Here is a 22,064-nt window from a genome sequence, read left to right on the forward strand (position 1 = left end):
TCTTTATGGCAGAAGGTAAATTTATTAATTGGTCATTTTCATAAACCCTTCACCAAAAGTGCAATAGAGATATGAATAATCCACATGAATATTTTTTAAATTCAAGAAAAAAGTGGAAACACTTTGTACATAAAAATATATAAAACAACAATTGCTTTGTTTTACTATTACTTATAATTTTTATAATACTATTAATATTTAATACTATTGAGTTTCAACTTAAATATATATATTTTGTACTTGTAAAATGCTGTAGAAAAAGGTGAATTTCAGGGATTTCTCAAAACAGTCTATTTGGGAAGGACATGACTACACAAGTAATACAAGGGACTTATTTAAGAGGAAAAGATATAAAGGTATGTGTGATGGCTGATGAAGACATCAGGTTTATGCTCCAAAATAGAATATAATGTTTGTATGCTATGGGATTACTTTTCCATCTTGTTTCATTGCTAGAACATCCTCTTTAATCTGGAGATAGAAGAACAAGCTGAATAGAATAGGCTATATTTATGTGTTACTCTTAGAAATAGAGTACAAGGAAAAAATTATACAAGGATCTCACACACAAAGGTCCACAAAATGCATGATGTTCTTCATGGTAGAAGTTTCTAGATATTCACAAAAGACTTAAAAATATGAAAGACAAAGAGAAGTATTATAATAAAAAGACCTGATTAACCTGGCTTAATAACATATTTCTCAATATTTTGTAACCACTGAAAAAAATCAACCAAAACTACTGATTAATATGATATATATGGTTATATGGTTATTATGAAAAATATAATATGTGTAATCTTTGGAACAGGCTTTGAAAAGTTCCAAGGTATATTATTTAGAAGTATTTAGAGGAACATTTTAGGGAAAAAAGAAAAACTGTAGACAACACTATGTATTTTTTCCTGAGTGAAACTGATCTAGGGGATGCTGAGAGATCCTGCATAGAGTGATCTACAAAACGAGAGAATAAAGCCATTGACCCTGTAACCATAGATCTCAAGAGAAGAAACATGAGAACTGTTTAGGCAGATGAAAACGCTGGTCACAGAGTAACTTAGAAGTCAATGTAAATCAGAGGAACTGAAGTCAGGACATATTATTCCAGTGTTCAAAATAGAAAGGTCAACAGACAAAAAAGACAAATTGCAGTATTCTGGGTGATACAGAGCAGCACACCTATTACTCAGCAATGTTACACAAGGTGTTTCCCACTAATGGAAAAGTCAGAAACAGAATGGTGAAAAGAGCAATGCAATAACAACATCAGCAGCCCAGGTAGGCCTTTTAGTGAAAGAAAAATAGAACAGAAATGTAAGAGAAAGATTTCAATGGAACCCAACTTCTATTCAAAAACTTTCATCGCACATATTACAATCATCAGACATTTTTACCAGCAGAGGAGTATGGCCAGCCCTAAGAATACTAAAAGGTACATAAGAAGAAAAATAGGAAAAAATATATTCCTTTTTAAGAATCTGTAGGCCAAACAGTTACTATTTTAATCATGAAAGGACTGCTAATTAAATAGTCAAGTCAGTGTTGACCATTCATATTTATAAATTATTTGCAAATGTATTATTTTAAAAATGCTCATTCATTCACTATTTGTTATTATTTGTTGACCAATGTATATAATTCTGATGCAATTGTCTTTAATATTGATGTTTAAATGGATATACTTGAACTTGGGTGAAATCAATATCATGATCCTGGTCCCTGGGTACGGACTAACTTTGTGTCCAAAAGGTAACAATTTATCAGATAGCCAAGATGTGCATGCTTTCCTGCTTGAGAAATAGTTGTGTTTCATATTATACTATCAGACAGATGGTTTTGTCAGCTAATCTTCAATAAAGGACTTGCTTAAAATGTATTTGCAAGCTGATTTTCTTGTTGTGAGATTTTAGTTTAGAGGTATGACTATAGTAGATATAATCTAACTATACCATTAAAAGACCAGACTCATGTTCTACTTATTAGTACAATGCTCAAAACAAACACAGACCAACGTGAGAGTTGCAAACATAGGCAAAAATTAAAAAATAGGCAAAAGATATACTTTCTAGGAAATATGTGTTGCTATTTTGTTTTTCTTTGATTTTTTTTAACTAGTGACACCTGTTATGAAATTGAGAAGGAAGTGTTATGCTTGCATTTTTTAAAATTTCAATCTGGCTAAATGTATCTAAAATATTCATAAAATTAAGCTTTTTCAGTCTCAAAAACATGGTTTCCTAAATTGATTATAAGAGTGACTATAAGCTGCAGGAGATATTTTGAGCACAAGGTGCAGCAGAATTTTAAATCACTTCCTCTCACTCCTCATCAGTATCTATATGATTTCTAATCATTCCTGTACACATCAGCTGTGATGAGAATGAATCCAGGTGTGATGAACATGATGTTCTTGTTTTTCTGAAGGGCGTTTATTTTTATTTATGCTATTGTGTTTAAGCCATTCAAGCAAGATTTAGAACAAATAGGCATACAAAGCTTCCAAGTAAAACCTTCTGCTCTCTGCATTTTTGGAGAGGGGGCAGGATGTCTTCCTGTGTACATAAAGGTTTCCAATTGGAAGAGTATGAATGAAGCTAGAATACTGATTCTGAATTGCCCTTAGTCTGCTGTGCTATAAGGGAGTACTTTCTAAGTAGTGGTTCCATTGAAATTCTAAAACTCTTTAGAAAAATTGAAAAAAGAAAATACCTATTTCCTAATGTCAACTTCAGTTAAAAGAAAAACTTTTCAAGAAAGATGTCTGTCCATAGACAGAGTTGTTATGGCAAGAGGAACTTTCCATAACTATAGGTAAACATGCAAGCCTCCTGGGAACCTAGACTCCACTTCATTGTACTGTCCCCAAGATTACAGACACTTCAGGAAAAAAAGTGCTTTTCTTATGTCGCTTAAAGGAAATGCGAAAAAATGTAGCATATCAAAAGTTTTTTGATAAAGCATTTGTTTGCTTACTACACATGTGATTCCTCTTTATTTTCACGCAATAATTTTGAAGCTCAGTACATCCCCAAGTCTAATGTTTTCTACTTGCTGCTGTGCAAACAGAAAAATAAACAAGAGCTAACTAGAGAAACAAAACCTTATGTTAGGCACCCACCTGATTACACCCAGGAAATGGTTATATTTGTCTGATTCTTATTAAAGCTATGTATTTAAGCCTATTAAGATGCATTTCATTATCTCTGTCAAATGCAAGCTCTCAACCTTTTCAGAGCAGCAGGATTTATTGTACAGTTCAAAGAATGATTGTATCTGTCTTCTGGGCTTGGTGTAATCTAATTTCATAATATATACATAAACAGAATTTTTTCTTAGAGTAACATTGCCACAATTTCAGAGCTGAATATCAGGTGCTTGATGAGTGCCTAAAAATATTTGTTTAGTATTCCAAATAATACATATAATTTACAGTGTTATCCTGAGATAACAAGGAAATGGTATTTTGAATAACAGCTTACTTAGTAAACATGGTTTCTAGTGGAGATACTACCTGGCTGTCACGAGACACCATACATTCATTTTAGGTAAGCCCATATCTATAACTCATGTCCCAAGAAAATTATGAATATTGCAGTGAATTGGCTGACATTCTGCCAAATAGGATTTCACCAACAGCAACAAAAAGGGAAATGAACTAGTGCAAATTAATTGCTTTGAAAAATGCTTTATTACATTGACAAAAATTACATTTTACTTGGAGTATAATGGGGAAAGTATAACTCCTAAAGGTCATCAACACATTGGAATCAAAATGTATTTGAAATAATTATAAAGTAAAGCATGATGAATTTTCCCCCTTTCATCAAAGTTTAGATTGTAAAAATGTGTTAATTCTACATATAATTTGAATTGTTACATTTTATTTTTTCAAGTTTAATTTATACTGCCCCCTCAAAAAATGAGGTATACCTAAATGACCTGGTACACTTTAACAGTTAACTTTTAAATTTATTTATTTACTTATTTTAATTGGATATATATGACAGCAGAATGCATTTTGATCCATTGTACACAATTGCAACACAACTTTTCATTTTACAATGGAGCATCACACCATATGTACAGTTATACAGGTACCTAAGGTAATAATGTCCATCACATGCCACCATCTTTTCTGCCTCCATGCCACCTCCCCTTCCTCCCTCTTACCCAAAGTTCCTCTATTCGCCCCTGCAGATGCCATAATTTTATTCTTTATTAATGCTGATGAATATTCCATTGTGTATATATACCACAGTTTCTTTAGACACTCATCTATTGAAGGACATCTAGGTTACTTCCACAGTTTAGCTACTGTGAATTGAGCTTCTATAAACACTGATGTGGCTGCCTTACTACAGTATGCTAATTTTAAGTTCTTTGGGTTTAAATCAAGGAGTGGGATAGCTGGGTCAAATGGTGGTTCCATTCCAAGTTTTCTAAGGAGTGTCCATATTGCTTTCTAGATTGGTTGCACCAATTTGGAGTCCCACCAGCAATGAATGAGTGTGCCTTTTCCCCCACATCCTCACCAACATTTATTGTTGTCTATATTCTTGATGACAGCCATTCTGACAGAAGTGAGATGAAATCTTAGAGTAGTTTTGATTTACATTTCTCTAATTACTAGAGATGTTGAACATTTTTTTATATATTTGATGATCGAATGTGTATTTTCTTCTAAGAAGTGTGTGTTCAGTTCCTTAGCCCATTTATTGATTGGGTTTTTTATTTTTTATATTTTTTTTGGTGTTAAGTTTTTTGAGTTCTTTAAATATCCTGGAGATTAGTGCTCTATCTGACGTGTGTGTGGTAATAATTTGCTCCCAAAATGTAGGCTCTCTGTTCACCTCATTGATTCTTTTACTGAGAAGAAGCTTTTTAGTTTGAATCCATCCCATTTATTAATTCTTGATTTTATTTCTTGTGCTTTAGGAGTCTTGTTAAGGAAGTCTGGGCCTAATCCCATGTGATGAAGATTTGGGCCTACTTTTCCCCCTATTAGGTGCAGGGTCTCTGTTCTAATTCCTAGGTCCTTGATCTACTTTGAGTTGAGTTTTGTGCATGGTGAGAGATATGGATTTATTTTCATATTGCTGCATATGGATTTCCAGTTCTCCCAGCACCACTTGTTGAAGAGTGGTCATTTCTCCAATGTATGTTTTCGGCTCCTTTGTCTAGTATGAGATAACTGTATTTATGTGGGTTTGTCTCTGTGTCTGTTATTCTTTACCATTGGTCTACATGTCTATTTTGGTGCCAGTACCTATGCAGCTTTTGTTTTGTTACTATATAGCTTTGTAGTATAGATTAAGCTCTGGTACTGTGATGCATCCTGCTTCACTCTTCTTCCTAAGGATTGCTTTGGATATTCTGGGTCTCTTATTTTTCCAGATGAATTTCATAATTGCTTTGTCTATCTCTATAAGGAATGACATTGAGATTTTAATTGGAATTGCATTGAATCTGTATAGCGCTTTGGTTATTATGCCCATTTTGACAATATTAATTTTGCCTATCCAAGAACATGGGAGATCTTTCCATCTTCTAAGGTCTTCTTTAATTCTTTCTTTAGTGTTCTTAACAGTTAACTTTTAATATAGATAGTTGGATGTTAACAAATGGTACATTATCTATCTAGCCTGCACTTGCTATTTTTTTCTGCCCCTCTGAGTATCCAACAAAGCTGTTAATTTCAAAATCTAGTTACAATTATTTATCTATTTTTTGCTGAGGTAGCTCAGATTAAACATGAAAACATTATACCACAAAAATGTACATATATAGGTATATGTGTATGTGTGTTTGCACTAAAATTCTTATGTAAATATATATAATGTATGCTAGTAATAATAATCATAATAAATACAGATTTTATTTTATATAGATATACCTTAGGCAATGTTTAATGGAGTCTTATAGATGTAAGAAATGAGACATTAATTCCTTATATTATTAAATTTATATTTATCATTGCTTGGTAAATTTTTTTTCTGAAAAGTTTTATAATGCAAGGATTATAAAGTGGTTTGAATATAATAAAATTAATCTAGGTTAAAAGTTTCAGAAAATGGCTCTGTTAATTAAGCCACACTTCTAAACTGATGTGTTTTAGGTATTAATCATTGTTTATGGTTTTAAAAATACTAAAAGTATATATCCAACTTAGTTTTCCAGAATAATAAAAGCTTTAAGTTCTCCATTTTAATTTTTGAACCTCCAACTATCTAATTCACAGAAAAAACAAAATTTATAGCAAAATTTGTTCTTCATTTACCATTTAGATATGTGTCATCATAAAATAAATATTAATGAAATATACATATTTCAAAGAAATGATCCAGGGAGTTTAGTTATAATTAATTAAGAATATGTAAAATATAAAGCATCATTAACAGATATTTCTACAGTGCCAAACTTACACACACACGCTCATGCACAATCAAGTGACATTAATGACCTTCTTTCTCTAATCTCTCCATAATTATATCACCAACATTGAAAAAAGTAAGTCAAGCTCATTTCATGGTGCTTTCAACAATGTTAGAGTCTGTAAACAAGTCAGGATGGCGCCTGGCATTTTGCCAAAGAAATGTTAGAGTCTGTAAACAAGTCTGGATGGCGCCTGGCAAAATGCCAGAGGGAGTGGTTTGTGAAGTAATACCAGCAAGCCATTAAGTGTGGAGATTCCTTATCGGTTGACTGATGTATCTGTGTGGAGTATATAAATACTGCTCCTGTCCTACAATAAAGGGCTCCCACTCCTGCTGTATCAACGTACACAAGTTGCTCGTCACACACCCCCCCCCCCCTGGCTAGTTTGCTGCAGCCGGACGGTGGCACAACAAGAGGAGAAAAATTAATTAGATAACATGTATCTGCTTCCCAGTAGCAAATCACATATCCTTTAATGAACCTCTTCTCTCCATTCTCAACATCCTGACCCCATCTACTTGCCTACCCCCATATTGTCACATGCACAAATCTGTACTTATCATCATCTATGGTATTTAGTGTACAGATTATAAGGTATTTTTATAGTTCTTGGATATTTATACCAGTCTTGTCTGCATATATTATTTCTTTAAAAAAAATAGGCAAGATTTAGTAAGGTCAAGTCTATTTAGTTCCTAATCTTGCCTCAGGCTTTCAACATTTTGGCAGCAACAAGAGAGAGTGATTGAATCCTTACTTAAACATGCTCCAATCTCTAACTGGATAGGAACTAATAAGTATTTTCTCCTAAAATCAGATTAGTTACATTAAAATTATTTCAAGATTTGAAAATGACTGTTCCAATCTTTAAGTCTTATCTCTGATAAAGTGAATTGTGATTTTCTTGTAGCTAATAAGTGTTGGATCTCCCCCACAGTCTGGGTGAATAGCAGAGAACACATAAGATTCTTACTTTTCTCATTGGGATAGGGGACAGAACATTAAAAAATAATAATAATAATAAATAAATAAATAAGAAAATTTTAGCCTCCTTATCCTTGATTTGCCAGTGTAAAATTACTACATTTACCCAGATCTCAATTATTTACCAACAATCTGTAATTAAATGGGCCCTGTTGGAGCAATTATGAAAAAAATCACCAAACCCTGAGTCCATTCTAATGGAAGGAGACAGACAATAAATTAAATAAGTAGGTAAAATATATAGTATACTAGATATATACTAGCATATACTATGAGGAAAAAATAATCAAGGAGAGTTCATAGAAATGCCAGAACAACGGAAGTCAAGTAAGTGGTTTTTATTTTAAATCTGGTGGTCAAGGAATTACTCTCTCTGATTGTGTTAGGTAAGAAACATGGTTACCTAAATGAGGTGAGAGATAAAATCCAGGGAATCCTCTGGGCAAAACATTACTGATTCTTTGCTTGTTCCAGAAATATTAATAATATAATAAATAATAATCATAACAAAACCAAACATGGCTTGACTGAGTAGTCAAGGAAATCATCATAGCAGAAGAGATGAGAGTGATAAGCAAATGGACTGGAGGAGCAAACTGATGATAGATTGTTATCTTTAGAGAACTTTATAGTCCATTCTAAGGACTTTGACTCTTAATCTGACTCAAGTGGGAAGTCACTGGAGCATGTTGAGCAGATTTCTTGTGAGCTGATGTATTTTACCAGGGAAAGAACATGGAGAGCATTTGCAATGCTATGGTGGCTAGCAGGATGAGAGATTAGCATGAAATGAGCAAAACCAATAGCAGAGGCAGTGGTAAAAAATGGTTGAATTTTGGAAGTGCCCTCTCTGGGATTTACTGGCGACTAGATTGGGTGTGTGAGAGAAAGAGAAGAATCAAGAATGACTTTAAGATTTTTTTTTTTTTAATCAAAGACAAAGAAAGATTGAAGTCACCATTAACTGGCATGGGGATTCAGGAGAGAAACTGGTTTGAAAGGTAAGACCAAGAATTCTTTATGGACATAAAGTTTTAAGATGCTTATTAGACATCTAGGGTATTGTAGTAGGGGAATGGACATAGAAATCTGAAGTTCAAGAAATCAGCTCCAGGAGGACGATACACATTTTGACATAATGATATTTAAAATTATGAGAATGGATGGGAAAAGTATGATAGTCACATTTTACTATACCTCAGGGAATTACTAATGAGAATATTCTTAGACATTTATACTGGACACAATAGAGGTAAGCCTTTAATAAATGCTAGCTGCTATTATTATTTGGGATTCTGCTCTGGGTGCAACCACTTTTTATTCATAATTACCATACAGTTAGTAACTACCAGAAACCACCCTGTCAATTCTGATAAAAATATGCTATTACACTTACAACTGAGGTTTTATGTCATACATCAGACAATATTTGGAATACAAGTGGAATATTCCTGGATAGCATGAGGGTAAGACACTATATATAGACAGTGGTCTCAGGGAGATTTAACCTTGGAGCATCCTATTCCTTTAAAAAGTAAGTAATGTGCCTGTCATATTGTCCCCTTCAAAAAAAATAGGTCTTTATTACACTATTACAAGGTATTCATAACAAACTTGGAAGAAATTTGGTTGAAATGTGAAAGTTATGAAAAGTTAAACTTAACCATATTTGAAAAGAGAGTTGAATATAAAAATAAAACCTCAGAGAAAATACAGAAAACATGCTGGGGTTGTGCTTTGTGACTTTTTTTTTTTTTTTTGCTATAGTTTCTCACTTGAGAAATTCTCCTATTTACTCAAAAAGGATAAGAAAAACTTAAGCCTTTTGTAGTAATTTCAAATACAACTTTTTAAGATAACTTGGAATCACAAACTTTTTGAACTAACATTAACAATTTGGAGGAGATGTTAAGAAGCAACAAGTATTCCCCCCAATCATATGGCCCTGATGTTAAAGAGTTGACTTTATGAGTAGCAGAGTTTAAGATGACATAAGTTCTGTCCCTGAGGAAACCAAGATGGAACCTGTGGCAACATCCACTGATCTTTCACATTTTTGCCTTTATGTTTCAAACAAGTTTGGTAAAGTAGATTATTCACACTCAAGAACAAAGTTCAAAATAAATATCAGTTTCAGGTGTTTTAATATATTTTTATTCATTTATTCATTTATTTTTTGAGCATAAAATAAAAGAGTATGATTTATTCAAATGAGAAGAAGCAGAGCTTTTCCCAAGCAAGATGGAACCTTATAGAAGTTAACCTCAGTTGTGTGTTTCTTTTAATTTTTTTAACTCAAATCTCTGTTGATTTGTAGAGCAAAATCAAAATTAGTGTTTTCTTTACTTTGCCAATCATAATTTTACACAAGTTCCAAAATGGAAAAGGACATTATACAATTTTGCATAGATTCCTAATTCTTAACAAATGTTGGAAATGTACATCTACTATGTCACATCCTAGATAAAAAGAAATGGTAAGATTATATGCCCAATGTAGGTGGGGGAAAAAGAAAATCAGATCTTACTTCTTAATTTTCAGTATCTGACTAGAAAAATTCTAGAAGATATTGGGTGGTAGACATAGTGGCCTCATGTTCTCCAAAGAGGGTCATAGCTTTACTATAATGTTATCTCCAGAAGTGATATAGAGAAAATTGAGAATTGGACCAGTAGAATTAAGCATGCTTTTACAATTCCATATAAGTTAATTCAAGTCCTACCCAAAGACAAGTTTGATATAGAAACTAATAGAAGTCATGCAAACTACTTCTACTTTTTATCTATATATGAGCTGATATGGCTCCTTAATAAGAAATGCCATCTTTACATTCTAAAGCTAAGATTTATTATTTCCCTATGAAATGAGGAAGTGAAAACAAATCCTAATATAGTAAAATCATGTACAGACATGTGTTTTAAGAGTTTTGAAAAACAGTTTGTAGAATAGTCTGTAAAACTTCAATTGCTCCCAGGAATAAAGTTGATTAAAATACTTTGTCATAAGATATAAGAAAGCACATTGTCACTAATCAATGCCACACATAAACTTAATTGATAGTCACAATTTTAAAACCTTAAGATTTAACTAACAGTGAAAGATTTACAGCATATTGACCACATTTTAGTAGCACTTAACTCTCTGAAATTTAACTGAATCTTATGCCTTTCTAACAGAAGTATTTGACCCAGATATGTAGCTTACAATTTGCAAAGCATAATCCTCAGAACTGACAGACACATCTTGCAGTTTTATTTTTCTTTTTAAATAAAAAAAAGATTAGCTGTTGTTGGAAATTGTTACTTACTGGAGAAACAACTGGCAAATTATTTTTTTAAAAAAAAGAAGAAAATTCAGATATTCTTAGGATGCCTAAAGAAATAAGATGTGCTTATTCTAATCAATGTGCATGAACTTGTCTCTTCACCCCAGTGATGAATAGTTACGCAGCCGAAAGCAAGCATGAAATCTGTCAACAATTTTAACATGATTAGTTAAAGAGAACTGCTGCTAGTTCCTTTTACACTGATCTGAAGCATTAATATAGTTAGCTCGGGCAAGCTTGTCAACCAGGTCATCTGCCGTAGGCATGAACCTAGCATACAGCATTTTTGATAATTCTTTACTGGATTCCAACTGTCAAGCAACTCTAATGCTATTTTTCTTAGGTGTCAGTGTAATTGCCCCTGACTGAGAAGTGACTTAGTTTCTTGGTGTCCCATATATCTGTAACTTCTTGCCCAAGGGAGTTGTCCCAGAGTTCACTCATGTCATGTTCTATTAGCTGTGATTAACCAGGATTAGACATTAAATAGTCTGAATATTTTTTTCTAAAAATAAAAAAGTAAAAGAATTCAATTTTCAATTATTCACAAAGGGTTTTCAGGTACATAGATATGTGGATGGATTTGTGAACATGTGCACATGGGTAAGCAGCTGTGGTTTCTTCCCTCACTCTCACTGGCAAATACAGTCATGAGAGAGTGACAGTCCTTTCAATATTATCATGACTCCTAGATCCCCAGTGGGCTAGAAATGAGACTTTTTCTAATTTTTTTCAGTTTTTAATAAATTTTAGCAGATACTACTATAAGTACAAACAACATTACATCAATAATCTGGGAACTTTGAAATATTATACTTATAAAAATCTTCATCATGATATTTTTATAATAGTAATAAATTAAAAATATTTATTAGTCATCTGTAAAATATTTAAAAATATAAGAAAGTTCTAAATTCTTTCAAGTAGAAAAAACTTCATGACCTCTTGCAAAATGAAAAAATAAAAACTGATTACCAAATCTATATATCATATTATTTTGTTTTGAGGGGAAGAAGTAAATATTTATAAGTAGACATATAAACACACAAAAAAATTATGTCAAAGGGTATGTTCCAAAATGTTAGTCATCATTACTCTTTAATAATAGGATTTCAGGTAAATTTTTTCTTCTTTATTCTCATATATTGACAAAATGTGGTATATCCATATAATGTCATACTATTCAGCAATAAAAAAGGGACAAATAATTTGACTAATTAATGACATGAATGAATCTCAGAATAATTATGGTGATCATTATGCTGGTCAGCCTAATTTACCAATCTACAGAAAAATAACCACAGGTATACCTAAAAGGTAAGCCATTTAGGAGTTTTAGCTAGGGTGAAAAATACCATTTTCCCATCTCTAGTATAAACTATCTAATTGTCAATTTTTTCTCATGAGAATACAATGATGTTAATTCCTGAGCCAGACTGGGAGAATCTAGAGCAAAATTAACATGCTGTCTACAGTCAACATGTGTACTACTAGTCTCTAATTATCTGTGCTGTGGAGCAAGATTAAGCAGTTCATTGGCAGGACAAAAATAACAAATAGAACTTAATGTTCTGTTTGTTATCCTACTGTCCAAATTAATGGATTAATTTGGTATAATTACAGACATAAATATACTTGAGTTTAATTGAACTTTGGTTCCTCCTATTTTATAAAGATGCATAAAATTAAAACATTACTGTCAATTTCTTCGTTTTGGTAATAGTAATTTGGCAGGAAGTTGCTAACATTACAGTAGACAAGGTGAGTTTTCATACCATTTTACAACTTCTTTGTAAATCTAAAGTCTTGTCAAAATAGAGTGTAAGGAATAATTTCTGGCTGAATTAAAGAAGCCAAACGAAAAGAGTCCTACTGCATAATTCTATTTATGTGAAAATTCCAGAAAAGTAAAATCTAAAGCAAAGGCAAATTAAATGGTTGTATATGTCTGGGAGCTACTTGGAAGTGATAGAAATGGCTAAAAACTGTCATGATCATTACCTGACCACAACCTTACTAAAACTCACTAAAATATGCACTTAGGATGGATTCATTTTATGGAATATATATGATAAAGAATAAGAAAAACATGTAGACATATTCATACACCTAGGTAAAGATGTCTACACAAGAATTTCATTGTGCAATTTATCATAAGAAAGGAAGACAAGGACATAAAAATATGTTGAGGCTATCAAAATATTTTTAAGTAAGACATTGACTAAATTATTTTCAGTTCTACAATTAGACAATGTACTGATGTTAGAAGACTTATGCATTCACTGATACAGAAATATTTCTGTATAAAAAAAAATTAAAAAGTAAAATACCAAAAATAGTATATAAAGTGAAGTATATTTTTAAGTAGGAGAAAATATTAACTTGTATATTTTTCCAGAACTATAAGAATATGGGAAATGCATGCAAAAATTAAACATGGGACTAAAGAAATGAAGAATGAAAAATAAAATTCATTATTTCATTTTAAACTCTTAATTTTAATCATATATATATATATATACAGATATATATACAGATATATACATATATATATATATATATATGACCTATTTAATTACATATAAGTGATATATACATACAGCTAATCATCATCCCCCAGTATGTACTTCCCCTTCTTCCAGCCCATCTGCCTGGTTCTAAGAAGGCTCATAGCCGCCTAGCGAGGAACTGTGTTGTCCAGTCTCACTTGGAACTAAGCAGAGTGATACAATCAGATTCTTGTAATGAAAAGTGATCAGAAATAGGTATTCAATTGCTTGGGAATTACCTTATAATAAAACTGCTGGTCTTGCATCCCTTTTCTTTTTGTCTTCCAACAGGCCATGGGAGGGACTTGAATCAGGTTTTCCATCAGATGAGGATGGCACCTAAGTGACAGTGCATCATAGAGCTGAGCTACGTAGCTTACTACTTCCTTCCTTCCTTCAAAGTGTTGTCTGAGAGAGAAATGAACACTTGTCCTTTGTGAGCTCTTGCATTTTGAGATCTTTTTATAGCACCTCAGCCTATGCCCTAACAAAGATGGCATACATTCTGTTTTAAATATAGTTTACATTTTAAAGAGTAAGACAAAGGAAACAAATGTATTTTTGAACTAAAATAATTGAAGTGTAACCTCCTTATTCATCCACCCCAAACTCGTATTTCAATAATATTTGAAATTTCCATTTTAGAATGATACATTCACCAGTTCGTGTTTATCATTCTTGTATTATAACTCCCCAATTTTCCCAACATATTTCTATAAAAACATTGACCCATTGTTATGTCCAAAGGAAAAGGCTTGTTCTTTTCAGCGATTTTGTGTATGTATTTTTCTTTATTTTCCTAGACAACCCTCTCATAGGACTATATTTCATTTTGACAGCTATGATATTGTCACTTGTTTAATCCTCCTCAGATAATGGACTGTGGTATCTGATTAGCTTTACTTTATTCTTGAAAGAAAAATGTCATCTTCCGGCTAACATATCTTACTGATAGCTGTTGTAAAATAACCTTTGGAACCTTCCAAAAAGTACTATAATAACTTCCACAAAAGAAACTGCAAACAAGACTAGCTGCATTCAAAAACTGACAACCATAATTTGAAAAAAAATGTTCCCAATAATTACATCCTACAAATATATAAAATTCTTAATTAGCAGGAAACTTACACAAGTTTATCAATCACTTGGATGATCAGGTACTCAAAGTCTGTGTCACTATCTAAATGATTTAGTGTGATGTGATTAATTTCCACTCAATTCTTCTACAAAAGGATATATATATATATATATCCTTTATCATATGTGTGTGTGTGTGTATAAAATCTTGAAACTTACTATTCCAGTGATTTCAGAGTTCAAATATCAGCATTTAGAAACAGAGACCTGGATATATTTTATAAAACTCAATAGTCTATAACCAGATAGACCCTGGCTACTGATGAGGTTTGAGATATGCTACCCCTAATTTTAGCTTCTTGGCACTGGGGGGAACTGCAGAAATATGAAGATGGGGTTCATTTCCCACTTTTCTCCCTTAAAGAGTCCATGGAAGAGTTCTCAGACCATCCTCTGAAGAAAGTCTGCACTCATGAACAACATTCCCTACACTCCTAAGACAATAGCATTCTTCAGTGGAAGACATAGAGTAAGAATGCCAAGAGTATGCACAACAGGCGTCAATGAGTCCTCCCAGGAATTTACTATTAGATCATACCCTTCTGACCTAAACACATTTGCTCATAACTCTTCCATCCTCATCAAACCTAAACATGGAAATATACCATTCTTCCTGTTTCTTTGAGAATTTGTTTTGGAAGTTCCAAGTATCACATAAAACCAAATCTTGTGCTTTTCTTTTGCTAATCTGTCTCTTGCTATCAGGGACTCAGTCATGAATTTTATACAAAGAATCTTTTCTTCTCATACTATTATCAATCCTATATTTATAATGCATTTATTTCCATAGGATCCTCTCTCTAATTTTTTTTCCGAGAATATTTACATCAGCCATTTCTATCTTTATCTTGTCATCAATTTTACCATTAACATTCAAAATTGTGAAAAATTTCCAGGTATTTAAAACAAAAAGGCTCCTTAGCTCATGTATTGATTGAGTTGTTTGGTTTTTTGTGTGCAGGTTAAGTTTTTTGAGTTTTTTATATATCCTGAAGATTAGTGCTCTATCTGACGTGCATGTGGCAAAACATATGCTCCTAAAATGTAGGCTCTCTCTTCACCTCATTGTTTCTTTTACTGAAAAGAAGCTTTTTAGTTTGAGTCCATCCCATTTATTAATTCTTAATTTTATTTCTTGTGCTTTAGGAGTCTTGTTAAGGAAGTTGGGGCCTAATCCAATGTGATGAAAATTTGGGCCTACTTTTTTCTCTATTAGGCACAGGGTCTCTGGTCTAATTCCCAGGCCTTTGGTACATTTTGAGGTGAGGTTTGTGCACCGTGAGAAATAGACATTTAATCGACCAATATATGAAAAAATGTTCAACATCTCTAGTAATTAGAGAAATGTAAGTCAAAGCTACTCTAAGATTCATCTCATTGCAGTCAGAATGGCAGCTATCAAGAATACAGACAACAATAAGTGTTGGCAAGGATGTGGGAGAAAAGGTACACTCATGGCTGGTAGGACTGCAAATTGATGCAACCAATCTGGAAAGCGATGTGGAAATTCTTTAGAAAACTTGGAATGGAACCACCATTTGACTCAGCTATCCTACTCCTTGGTTTATACCCAAAGAACTTAAAATCAGCATACTATAGTAACACAGCCACATCAATGTTCATAGCAGATCAATTCACAATAGCTTAATTGTGGAACCAACCTTGATGCCCTTCAATAGATGAATGCATAAAGAAACTTGGTATGTATATACATAATGGAATATTACTCAACCTTAAAAGAGAATAAAATAATGGTATTTGCAGGTAAATGCATGGGGTTGGAGAATATCATGCTAAGTGAAGTAAGCCAATCCCCCAAAAACCAAGGCCAAATGTCCTCTATGATAAATGGATGCTGGTCCACAATGAGGGAACATGGGAAAAATGAAAGAACTTTGGGCAAAGAGAAAGAAAAGGTGGGGAGGTGACACAGGGACAGGAAAGATGGTAGAATGAGATGAACATCATTACTCTGGGTATATGTATAACTGCACATATAGTACAACAGTACATCATGTACAACCAGAGAAATGAAAAGTCGTGCTGCAAATATGTACAATGAATCAAAATGCATTCTGCTGTCATGTATACCTAATTAATTAATTAATTAAAAAATACTAAAACAAAAAGGCAACAAAAAAGGTCATGTCAAGAGTGTAGGGAATTGAGCTCTTTCATGCTAGAACAAACCTACCCAATCTCCACAATCATTTTGAGACTCTGACTATATGAAATTTATTGTTGCTGAGCTTATTGCAGAACTCTTATTAATGATTTAAAAGTATTTTATTAAAAAGACATCTTCTAAAGAATGTAAAACCTAGTATGTGTCATGTAATGAAGAAAACAGAAGAAAGCTATTGTGCAACAAAAGTCAGGGACAATGCCCACAATCAGGAGATGGAAGGGAATGGACGTTGTGAGAGACCCTGAGAAATAAAAGTGAAATAATGGACAATTTATTGGATACGGATAATGACAATAACAAGAGGTCAAAGGAGGCTTTGAGGCCTTGAGTTCAGCAAGCTTAGATGATCAGGGAAATGCAAAATAAACATATAATCAATGAAAGAAAAGCCGTGTCCACCCAAATTTAATGTAAAATGGACAGCACAGCAGGGCTGTTATAGACATTTAGTAAATTTGGGAAACTGTCAATCACAGTAGGCATTCAAACACTTGAGTCTGATTTATTCAGAATACAGAGAGACTTCTCATTCCTGTAGAAGACATCTAACATTCTCTTTTGAGGCATATCTTTCTCTGTTAGAATTAGCTATTGCTGAAAAGGGAGGTAATAGAAAAATAGTCATTCAACATCAATTTTTATTTCAAAAAAAAGGATTTAAGAAAATTGGGATTCAACAAATATTTACTTGAAAATTTCCTGCTAGAGTTTTGGGCTACAGTTTCCCTCAAGAGGAAATATAATTATCCCAGAACTCTAAAACAACAAGATTATGTTAATTATCTTAAGCAAAGTAACAACATTGCACCCTGTTCTCAAATAAAAGTTATTTCATTTTTATTTAGAGATATACAGAACAGAGTAATTGAAGCAAACAGCATTTGTGAGGAAACTTATGCTGTGTGGCTTACTCAAATGCAGTTCAGAGCCCTGAGTCAGTGAAAATGTTCATTGGCTTATGACGATGTGTGTACAAGAGATTCCACAGTTCTAGAGCACTTTGAAAATGTATTTGGGTGAAAATAAAAATAAAAAGTTGGGGCTGATATTTTATAAGCCTTTTTATACTTAATTTTATAGGATTTTTTTTAAATATTGCACCTTGGGCTATGCCTAAACAGAAGCTTTCAAAAAATTTTATTCTTCACCACAGAAGTTTTAGAAGCACTGTGTTAGTGGATGAATAAAATATCTATGCAAACAGGGAGAATACTGTAAGGTTTTTGCAAATCAAATCATCGCAGATGTTCTAGGAACATAAATAGTCTAGTACCACTGAAGTACAATGTGTATAAAGTTTAAAGACTTAGAATGTTTTAAATTAACATTAGATTATACTTTAAGAGTCTTAAGTGCTAGAGTTGAAGTAGTAAAGGGCCTCGGAGAGAGAGAGCTTGTCTAATCTTTAAGCCAAGGTAAGTTTACCATACAAATGATACCATATTTAGAAAGCAGACTGCTTTTCTAGTACGGATACAATCATACCTAGCAACCTCACTTTTGCTCCCCTCACTTTCTCATGACAAATTAATACCAAGACAGAAGGAATAACCAATTCTAATTATATTCTGGTATATCTTCTTATATATCCAAAGATTTGGGGGGGGAGGTGTTACCTTCAAAGACAATTTTCATCAATCTCTCCAAAAATTGGGTTTTGAATATATACCCATAAGGTATTTGAACATAAAGTCAAGTCATCTCATTACTTTTTCATACCAGTGGAAGACAAGTTCCTGGTTTTCTTCTTCCTTACTCCTGGACAAACCTTAAAATTGATGGGGGAAAAGAAAGGACTTATAATTATGTCCATGGAGGATTTATTCTGGTTTATTATAACACACTATCTTTGACTGATAAAAAAAAAAAATACTACCAAAGTGGTAGGAGAAAAGATTTCCAGGAAAGCCAGATTCCCAAACACTCATAACTTGCAAATTGAAGCCCTCAGCATAAATCTTATTCAAGTGAATATGTTGTATGATGTGTCCTCTGAAAATGTGGTCTATGATACATTAGCTGAACTCAGGCCTTGCTTTGGCTCTTTGTCAAAAATAACTACTGGAAGATATGTAAACCAGATGAAGCAGACATATTCTAAAGAGCTAATCCAATGATCTTTTAAATTCATTTGTTTTTCTTTTGTTCTAACTATGACAACACTCATTACAGTGGAGTTGCATCAAAGCATACATATAAAAGACTTGATTAGAAGCAATCAAAGAGTTTCCTGTCTAAGCTACTTCTTACACCCTGAAGGACTAAAAGAAAAAACAATCTGACCCTGTATCTTTGCTACCCAATGGTTTTTATCTTTATCTCAAAAACCATGTCTGCAATCAAAAATAACTTTGAGATCCAACAAAGATTGTCTGAACCAGTATACAAAACAAAAATCCCCTCAGTTGATACTAATAAAGAATGTATTTTGAAGTTAATATCATAACTTGCACTGAAATATAAAACAACTATGTGCCAAATATTTTATTTAATTCATTAATTAATGAGGGAATCAGTAATATGTTACAACTGGTTCAAAGGATAATTCAAACGATCTGCACGTAGATAGGCAATCAAGAATGCTGAAATAAATTTGCAAATAGATGTAAATCTGATGAATATTCTCATAGCAATAATACGTTGCATTCTACCAGACAGATAATTTTCATTTATATGGACAAGAATTATTTGCATTATTAAACAGCTTGTAGAAGAGGAAAGGTGCAGGACCAGACAGAATCTGATCCCCAGGAAAGGTATGCTACACAGTAGTAATCTTTCATTTGCCTCCACCTCAGTACCCTTCAACAATTTTTCCCTACTGTTCTATCAACTGGAAGCTTCTATTTTTGCTGTGTTTTGTGTTGGATTTTATTTGCATCATTCTTCTTTTCCCATTTTATCTTAAAGTGAGAGATAGGAAGAGACAGTCAAGTTTCCTTAAAAATGGATTTTCAAATCAACTGTTTTCCAAAAAGTTGTCATTGTTAGGCACTTGAAAAAGGGACACCTTAGGTCACCTGATTCTGTGCCTAACACCTTTTGATGTTATGTATATGTTTCTCCCAATTCTCCCTGTGGGAAATTTATTTTTAATCCACCACCACTTACTGGCAGGAGAAAGGTTATGTTTGTCTCAGGACATCTGTATAACAGCCTTGGAGTAGAGGAGAGTTCTGTAGACACACTGTTACACGGCAGCAGTAGACTGCGGAGGAGGCACATGGCCTGTCAGATTAGTGAATGGGAGTGTCAGCAAGCAGTGGGGTGTTTAACCAGCAAATGGCTTCCAAGGAGGAGACACACACAAGCCTCATGGTGGCTACTCTACCTTACACTGTCGATTTTAAAGCTCCGACTGAACACAGCTTAGGGTTGATTGGTGCCCTCTGAATAGGAGCTAGTAGTTTCCAGAAAGGCCCTATTAGGCAGGCATCAATGCTTCCTGGAAACTTGAAAGCGATATCACAAGCCTGAGGGGCTTTCTAGCACACTCCTCTGAGCCTTGTTGGTTGATTAAGTTTGAGGTTCTTGTGTGAAGTGCTTTGGGGGAGTCCACACTGTGAGGTTGGCAACACAATACTTCTTTTTGTGATTAACTTCCCCAGGGCTCTCAACTGAAACCTTGCACTTGCACTCACTTCACTTAAAATTTTACAAAAGCCAGAACCCCTGAGGTCTCATTGGCTTCTACTGAAATTTGTCTTTGCTGCCAAAAATTTATCTTTTTTAACAGAAGCCTACATCTTCCCACCCATCCTCCCTTTGGGAAATTGTCCAGCTGCGGATCAGACCTCATATGCTCTCCTTCCGATATCCAAGATAAATCTGACTTTGTGCGTACAATCATTCTGATTCAAATAATTACATGCTTGGTTTAGTAGTGGGTGCCAGCCACAAATGTGATAATTTCTTCTTCCTGCAGCTTCACACAAAGAGGTAATTTGTTCCATGCTCCCAGCAACAGGTGAATGGCACAAAACATGAGCAATGTGTGCATGGAGAGAAAGCCACGTTTTATGGATAAAATGGGTGACAGAGAAATGATCCATGTGCACAATTACTAAATTTGCATTAATCGTTTTGGGATGGATGCTCTCATTGTATGAGTCTTGGGAAATTTGGCAGAGGAAAGCTGTTGCCTAGAGAATAAAAATAGCTTTATTCTTGCCGTCATAAGCCTGAGCACTGGGGGATTCAATTCCCTTGCCAACTTTTTGAAACTTCAGCCCAAGGCACTGGAGTGTCACTTAAAGCCCTCCACTTCTTAATCAAATTCCAAGTTTTCTTTTTTTTCTAATCCTTGGGGTTTTTTTGCTTTCAAACAACATTATCAAATAAGTTTGGTGTTCTGTTTGCAATTATGGGCTATTCCTAATACTGTGATGAAGAAAATCAAAAGATCCCACAAGTAGATATACAGGAGGTGAAATACAGCTATAAGTGTGTTTTAAAAAAAGTTTTTTGTCTTTTTTGCAAACCATTTATTCTGGTTTGTAAACTGGCAGGAAGAAATGGTCACTCATTTGAATGCCACCAAAACCAATGCTTCAGCACAGATAAAAATGAAACAAAATCTATGCCAACAAGGTAGTATTAAGAAAATCATTCATCTCCACCAGCACAAGTGCGGATAAGCACTGAAAGTCTTGGAGGATGACAAGTTAAACCATCAGAGATGGTGAGAAAGGGAAGTACTCGGTATCCACATAGTCAAAAGAATGGGGATTATGATGGCTACCTCTTGGTTACATTAATCATACCTATACTTCAGATCTCCAATTATCTAGGAAGAGTTTTTCCCATGCCCATGAACTCAGGCTGTCATTCTTCAACAGCCTCTTCTCCATCTCTCCCACAAACACCAAGAGACAACTCATGCCAACCATTACCCCTCCTCTGTCCACACACACATACTCTTTAAAATTTTTCTAGCCTGTACCTCTTATATTTCCCTGAACTATCTCAGTAGCACCATTATAAATCCTTTGCATGGACACTGTTCTTTTTCATAGATGTTCTCCTAAGAAAAATACTTCAAACTCACTTTTTTATTTATGAGGCTATCCTCACCTGTCAATTGGACTTTTGACTTCCTTTGTTCTACCTTCAGATAACATCTGGATTAGTGCAAAGAGATGGGGGAGGGGTGCAGCAATATCATATGTAACCACTGCCAATGTCAGTGTGTTCCTTCATTTATATCATTTCCCCCTTGCAAAGCTTTTCTTTTCCCATGAAACTAGTCAAGTCAAACAACATATCCTCATATTTCTATGGGGAATGAGGAAATGCCAATATCTTGCAGGAGATCTTGGACTTCCAACCACCTATGGTAGACAGAATAGTATATTCAAGGCAACCTAATTATCCTAGAAGAGGCCCACAAATGAGGACACTTGGGTGAGATTAGAAAAGCTGCTGACCAAACAAGAGTAAGACACAG

This window comes from Marmota monax, unplaced genomic scaffold (assembly GCF_021218885.2).
Source record: "Marmota monax isolate L192 unplaced genomic scaffold, Marmota_monax_Labrador192_F-V1.1 WCK01_AAM20220418_F8-fsc00016, whole genome shotgun sequence".
In the NCBI taxonomy this organism is placed as follows: Eukaryota; Metazoa; Chordata; class Mammalia; order Rodentia; family Sciuridae; genus Marmota; species Marmota monax.